The 7,889-nt window shown below is 44.6% G+C and overlaps 1 long non-coding RNA gene across 1 annotated transcript; it reads right to left on the reverse strand.

Annotated features, from left to right (window-relative positions):
• Nucleotides 1-1,979: 1,979 nt before the first annotated feature.
• Nucleotides 1,980-7,679, reverse strand: LOC114301800 (uncharacterized). The gene is made up of 2 exons (XR_003643195.2): nt 3,048-7,679; nt 1,980-2,940 (listed from the first exon to the last, which is right to left on the reverse strand). It is a non-coding gene; the product is annotated as an uncharacterized LOC114301800 (long non-coding RNA).
• Between the last annotated feature and the right edge of the window lie 210 nt (nt 7,680-7,889).

A 7,889-nucleotide genomic window follows, 5' to 3' on the forward strand; every position in this document is an offset into this window, starting at 1 on the left:
GCTTTATGTGTTATGCATGCATTCATTTTATATTGAATTGTGCAACTTCGCCTCTCGGCCATCATGCATTGAAATGCGCGACTGATGGTCCGAGGGCCAAAAACCGCACTCCCTTGAGTTCATGACATGATAGGGAAGGTGGTTGTGCATACATATGTTGCAAATACTTTGCCATGCCCTTTCTTGCTCTCTGTTGCAGCAAAGTGGAATCTGGCAGCAGCAACTAGTTGGCCGACCAGTAATACTAGCTGGCCGACCACTTTTTCTGATTTTTCAGCACAGAAAGTGGTCGGCAGGTGGTCTCCAATGCCAACAACTGGTCAGCAGCATCCCTACAGGTTCCCATGATGGAGCTTCAACTTTCTAGAGCTTTTAGCAGTGTTCTGGAAACAAGTGCAATCAGAGGCAAGTCGGGGCATCACGATGGATTTTCGAGCGAGGCGATTCAAGCATGCATGCATCCCTCGTCATGAGGCCATTTCAGTGCTTTTGTTAACTTAGAATAGTTGTTTGTTTAAATTCGTTTTGTAATAATTAATTAGCTTGTTAGTTAGTTAATTAAGTGATTTGTATTATTTATTCGGACCCTCCGTCGAGAGGGCACAACTGTTGTAAATAAGTGTGCGTGCGTGTGATGCATGTCTTCCAACCCCCATTTCTTTCTCCCTTTTATTTACTAGCTTACGGCAATTAGTTTTAAGGCATGTTTCAATTAGCATCCTTATGCTTCGCATGTTTGCATTCATTCATCTGTCTTGCATGTACTAGGCTCGGCGCATCATACTAACTGCATTGTATTTTAATTCCTGTTTGAATACATGTATTGAGTTGCATTTCACATGACATTTTAAAATAGCCGAGCTTATCTTAGTTGCATTTTGCATGTGTTGCATTAAGCATTCTTGACATAATTAGGATCATGCATGATTACTAACTATCTTCTGTTTTGGCTTGGAGTACTCAGTGAGTGTTTATGCTTTAGCATCCTTGCATGTGTGCGAGTGACTGCCATGATAGCATGCTTGCCATGAGACTAACTGCTTATGTGATATAACTGCCTGATTGCCTGTGGGTGAAGGTTGGATTACTTGAATTGGAACAATTCATTGATTACGAGTTTTAAGCCCACTTGAGAGTGGCAAATCACCATGTTTTCTAAAGCCCACTTGAAGGTGGCAAAATCCGCATTTTAGCCTACTTGCGAGTAGTAAACCGCTTTCAAAAACAAACATGAGATGTTTTGTTCCAATTTAGGTGATCTAGTCTATGCTTGTATGTTGTGCACGTCACATAGTAATTCTAGGTTAATAACCGGAATAAGAGCATATGTGTTTTCAAAAATAAGATATCATGTTAGTAAAGACCGATCTTTGATCGGGCGAGCGAGAGTGCTCATTGCATGACCTTCCCCTCTCATACCCAAGTTCCCGAGCTGAGGCAACTTTGGTGATAACGGACACGTGGCTTTAGGCACGAGTCAGGGTTTCCTAAATTTCTCAAAAATAAAATGTTTAGGTGGCGACTCTATATCTGGCAAAGCAATCCATGTTTGACACTTCTTTTTAAAAATTAGTTTTTCAAAACAATTTGCCGGATCTGGACTCTTTGGTGATTTATCAATCTCGCATTGCACTTTGCAAGATCAAATTAAGAACCGTGACATTGAGTCCGAACTGTAGTAAGCCCAATGAACAAAACGAGATTTTTCCGAGACGTTCGGGCGCGTCTACAATAGTACGCCGTTAAAAACTATTTAACGGCAAATTTTGTGCGTCGTTGTTACTTTTTTTACGACTACTTTTGCATGTTGTTAATTGGTGAGACAAATAACGACGCTGATTGCGCATCGTAAAATATGTAACACAACGACTTATTATGCCTGTCGTAGAATATGCAATTTTTTTTTTTTAAATTCAACAAGTTCCATTTGACCAATTTTGTACAATCTAACAAATATTACAAACAAACATCACAAAACATCAATCAACCATCAAAATATTATTTGAAACATCATTCAATAATTGTCTATACATTCCAAACATTCGAAAACTATATCCTGAAGTTCTAAACTGTACAAAAAGTTTAAACCATCCAAAACTATGCATATCTAATTTTCTAAACATATCGACAACTATTAAGAGATTATCTAAAACTATCGACAACAGTTCCTATAGCAGTTGCAACTGTAGCAAATCCACTTGCTCCTATCACAGTGTTAATGCACCTAAACCCGCGGCAATAGCTGGAGCAACTAACCCTATTACATTTCTTGTCTGCATGACAAAGGAAACTTCACACAAGTACAAAAACCAACGACTCAAGGACAAAAATATTTCTTGAGGTATTAAGAAATGACCAAGAAATTATAAAACATCAACAAAACATTTCCAAAATTAATAGATAATTCAATGGCCCCATAAAGAGTCCAAGTCAAATTAAAGTCTATATTAACAATGGAATTGATTTATGCAAACACTCCCAAGACATCAATGTAGATGGTCCATGATGCTGACTATATTTTCATGTAACAACATTGTCATCTGCCATACTTCAAGTCTTCAATGTAGATTGTCCATGATATTGACTATATTTTTATCTAACAACATTATCGTCTCATTTACCAACCAACATTAGCTAATATTCCCACGGATATTTAATTGAAATAGATGTGATTAAGAAATTAAAGTTAACTAACAGAGTTCCCTAGTGAAAATAACCAATTAAATCTCACAAACAAATTGGTGGTGCTTTACTTTTCCTTCAATAATACTAATGCCTTACTTCATTCATTCGTGATAGGTCTTGTGTTAAAAAAGGATACATGAAAAATGACTACATCCATTTGTTTGTAAAAAGGCCTGTAAGAAGAGCTTCGATAATCAATCGTGGCATAGGTAAATTGCTACTAGAGATTTGAACTGACATACCAACATGATGAACCTGTAGAAACAAAAATAGTAATAGATAATTTAAAAAACAAGGATATAAACAAAGAAGTTGGTATACCATTCCAATTTCATAGGAGAACACACTGTGGGGTCACTCACCATAGCACTTCCATAAGTAGCACCAGATAGCACAAAAAGGTAAATATCTTCTGATTGAGATGATTATGAGGGCACAAGTACTGTGCTTAGCATCTGCAATAATGAATTATGGATGCACATAACATAAGAAAGCAAGCAGGGTTAAGATTCTACTCCCCCAAAAAATTATATATATACATAGACAGCAATGTAACACTTCTATTGGCCCCATAAACCATGAATTTAAGGAATCCTAAAAAGCAATTGAGTAAAGAACCTACTTCCCTAGTCAGAAAATGATGTAATCAGTAATTAATGAAGATGTCACTAGAATTATAAGAAACAGAAAACCAGAGCCAAAAAAATAAAATTGTAAGTCCACATGCTCAACCCAACCACTCCTAGTTTCTATCTCTTTCTGTGCCTTTTTTTGGGCGGCGATGGTGATCGGCGTAGTGGAAGAGCAAGAGATGAGTGCGGCGTAGTGGATAGCATAACCTCCCATCCAACTAACAACTACTAGTCAGCAGCACAAAGCATAGCCCCAATGCCTATAGAAGCACAACAGTACAAGGGGCATCATAGCATATCAGCAACAAAGTAAAGTAATGCAGCATTTGTTCAGTAGAGTAAAAGAGCAACAGCCTAGCAGCAAACTCATAGCAGCAGTACACAGCAAAAGATAATACAATATGACGTGGGTAAGCCCATAAAGGCCATAACCCACTATGAACAACCCAAGCCCATCACTTGAAGCCCAATACATAACCCAGCTGGTGAAGTCCAGAACAGCTGGAACCCAACGTGGCATAAAGAGCCAATGACATTCAGACATACGGCAGGTAAAAGACAAGCTACATCAGTACACAAAGATCTACAAAGTTATTGCCACTGCACATCACCATTAATGTAGCCCATCACAGCATTTATTACGACAACGCCTCTCCGTCGGAACAACACCCCTTTACCCTAAACAAGGTAAGCTACAGCATAAATTTTCGGCCAAGATGGCAGGTCGGAAAAGACAGCGAAATGATAACCAAAGGATATAAGCAAACGTTGAAGACAAGAAGAAGGTTAAGTTTTTCTATCTCCAGTTCATATCTCTACATTACACTTCTCTCTCTCTAACTTGCTCGTCGGAGGGTTCGCTGGGGGACTCCCAGTTCCCCTGTTGAACTTGTGTGCAAGTTCTCTGGTGGACTTGAACACCCAGTTATCGGTTGAAGAAGCGTGGATTAGTCCAACCCATTCCATCTGGGACCCGTTGTGTAGTAACTGTATCATCAGTTGGCGCCATCTGTGGGAAGGCTTTGCTTCTCGCGCTAGTTGTGTTCACTATCGCCGGAGACCCCATTCTAATAACCATTTCTCGCTACCCATCGAAGTGTATGGTCACGACTAGATCCATGGCTTCTCACCAAAATGCTGTCGACCACCAAGTCGACCCCCTCAATCCAAACGACCCACCACAATATTTCATCAAGCTTACCAACAGTATTAACCGCATGGCCGAGCAAAACCAAGCCCTGATAATGCCTTACTCCAAAGAAACCTTCCCATGCCCCCTCCACTACCCCCCGATATTCCTCCCAACTACGAACAAGCCCCGAGCGATACTATTCCGCAGCCTAATCAGCCCAACAGAGAAGGCTTGCAACCCCCTCCCCCAGGTATACACCTACCACCTCGGGGCCCACAACCATCGATCCCGCCACCAATCATTGAAGGAGAGGCTAGCAGCGTCCAGCTCCCGTTGCCCTCCGGAGGTGATCACATTCCTCTCTGGGACGTGGAACTCCGAGCCTCCAGGGAGTCATGTAGAACATCCAGCATAAACCCTCTACCACAGCAAACTCACTATTTGTCGCCTCCATCCGTGACAAACCTCTACCCCCAAGTTCAAGATGCCCACCATCGACTCTTTTGATGGTACGACGGACCCAGTCGACCATCTGGAGACCTACAGAACCCTCATGATCCTCCATGCATTCCTTGACGAGATCATGTGTCGAGCTTTTCCCGTGACGCTGAAGGAGTCAGCTCGGCTGTGGTTTAGCCAACTACCAATAGACTCCGTCTCCACTTTCCAGCATCTCAGTGACTCCTTCCTCAGCCATTTTATTGGAGCCCAACGCCAACGACGCCCGACAACCCAACTCCTCAACATTCGATAGACCGAGGGGAAGTCGCTACGCAATTTTGTTACCCGCTTCAACACCAAAGCCCTGCAAGTTGAGAAAAATGATGACAAGGTCATCCTCACTACTTTCATGGCCGGTCTGCGGTTGTCCGACTTCTTATTCTCCCTCTCTAAAAATCCCTCGACCTCTATGGCAGCCCTACTCTCCAAAGCCCAAAAATACATGAACGGTGAGGATTCCCTAGCCGCCCGGCAAGACCCCATGACCAAAAACCCGATCCCCAGAGAAAAAAAAAAGACTCAGAATCCAGAAACACCCAGTATAATAGCCAAACACCACACTATACCGCCCGGTCGGTTCGAGCGATATACATCCCTTAACTCTCCCATGGAACAAGTCCTAAATCAGATCCAATGGGACTACCCCCTTAAATGGCCCCAACCGTCACGAACCCCTTCCAATCGGAAAGACTAATCCAAATATTACCGTTTCCACCAGGACCATGGCCATAACACCGATGAGTGCGTCAACCTCAAAGATCAGGTCGAAACCCTCATACGCCAGGGGCGTCTTAGCTGGTTCACAAACACCCGCCCTCAGCAGAGACAGAACTGAGCCCCTCAGAAACAACCGCCAGCGCATCCCCCAGTAGCCAGCCCAACCTAACCAAGGCCATGATTGCCCTTCACAGCAACCTCGGCCGCCAGGCAACCCCCCTCTACCTGTTGGAGAGATCAGAGTCATTTTAGGCGACCTTGCTTGCGGGGGACCATCCCGCTCGGCTCAGAGGGCAGAACTCAGGAAGATAAGGTAAGGCTCAAATAAAGTAGTTGCCACGGTCGATCGACCCTCCAAACAGCCCAAGTAGTGGACCGAGCCTATCACCTTCACCGACGTCGATTGTACAGGCATTCGCTACCCTCATGATGACCCTCTCGTCATTTCTGCCCTCCTCTCCAACTACAAGGTCAGACGAGTTCTCATCGACAACAGTAGTTCTTCAGACATCATCTTTCTCAACTACTTTCGCCAGCTCAAAATTGGGGAGGAAAGTCTGTCTTCTCTCCAAACCCCTTTGGTCGGTTTCACTAGCGACCGGGTCACCTCCATCGGCTCCATTGATCTTCCCATCACAATTGGTGAGTACCCACGGCAGACAACAAAGTTGCTCACCTTCCTTGTCGTCGACTGCCCATCCGCCTACAACATCATCCTTGGCCGCACTGCCCTAAATGCCTTCCAAGCTATCATATCAACTTATCACCTTGCCGTTAAGTTTCCCACCGATCTGGGGGTCGAGACTGTAAGGGAAGAGCAAATTGTGGCTAGGGAATGCTATGTTGCCTCACTAAAAGAAGTCAAGCTAAACGAAACCATGATCATTGAAGGACTTGACGCCCGAGATGAGGTCGAGCTGGTCAGAAGAGAACCTGTGGAGGAGCTCGTGGAGGTTCCCATCGACCCCACCAACCCAACGAAAACTGCCAAAATCAGCAGCCAACTATCCCCCCAAGCAAAGGCCGACCTTACTGCCCTCCTAATCGAGCATAATAATGTCTTTGCCTGGACCCATTCAGACATGCCGGGTATTAACCTCTCCTTCATAACCCATCGCCTCAGCATTGAACCCCGTTTCCGACCTTACCGCCAGAAGTAGCGCATCTTTCATCCTGAACGCAATACCCTTATTGCCGCAGAGGTTGACAAGCTCCTTGAGGCCCAATTCATCAAGAACGTAGACTACCCTAGATGGCTGTCAAACGTGGTCCCGGTTCACAAGAACAATGGTAAATGGCGACTTTGTGTCGACTACTCAGACCTCAACCGAGCTTGCCCCAAAGACAGTTATCCTCTTCCCCGCATAGATCTGCTAGTCGACGCCACGACCGGTCACCAAATGCTCAGCTTCATGGATGCCTTCTCTGGGTATAACCAAATTCTGATGCACCCATCTGATCGGGAACACACCTCCTTCATTACTGACCGAGGCACCTACCATTACCAAGTGATGCCATTTGGACAGAAAAATGATAGGACCACCTACCAACGGTTGGTCAACGTCGTTTTCCATCATCAAATCGGTCGGAACATTGAAGTATATGTCGATGACATAATAGTGAAGAGCAAACTCTCTGCTGACCATCTGACCGACTTGCGAGAAACCTTCGCCACCCTGCGGAAGTACCAGATGAAGCTCAATCCGAAGAAGTGCGCCTTCGGCGTAGGATCTGGGAAGTTCTTGGGCTTCATGGTCAGTCAACGGGGCATTGAAGCTAACCCTTAAAAGATCAAAGCCTTGATTGAAATGCAGTCACCCAGAACGGTTAAGGAAGTTCAAAGACTCACTGGTCGAGCCGCCACCCTTAACCGCTTCATTTCCCGCGCAACGGATAAGTGCCTCCCCTTCTTCAAAGTTCTTCGGCAAACTTTTGAATGGACGACCGAGTCCGAAGAGGCCTTTCAGCAATTGAAGCAATGCATGGCCAACCCCCCTCCTTTCTCAGGCAATCACTGGCGAACCCCTCTTCCTCTACTTAGCCGTTTCAAGCACCGCAGTCACAGCCGCTCTCATCAAGGAAGACGACTCTGTTCAACGGCCGGTCTACTACATCAGTCGGGCCCTCAGGGGCACCGAACAGAATTACCCACTGTTAGAAAAATTGTCCTCTAGACGACTCCGTCCTTACTTCCAAGCCTATTCCATAGTGGTCCTCACTGA

This window comes from Camellia sinensis, chromosome 9 (genome assembly GCF_055761805.1).
Source record: "Camellia sinensis isolate YWXY chromosome 9, ASM5576180v1, whole genome shotgun sequence".
Lineage (NCBI taxonomy): Eukaryota > Viridiplantae > Streptophyta > Magnoliopsida > Ericales > Theaceae > Camellia > Camellia sinensis.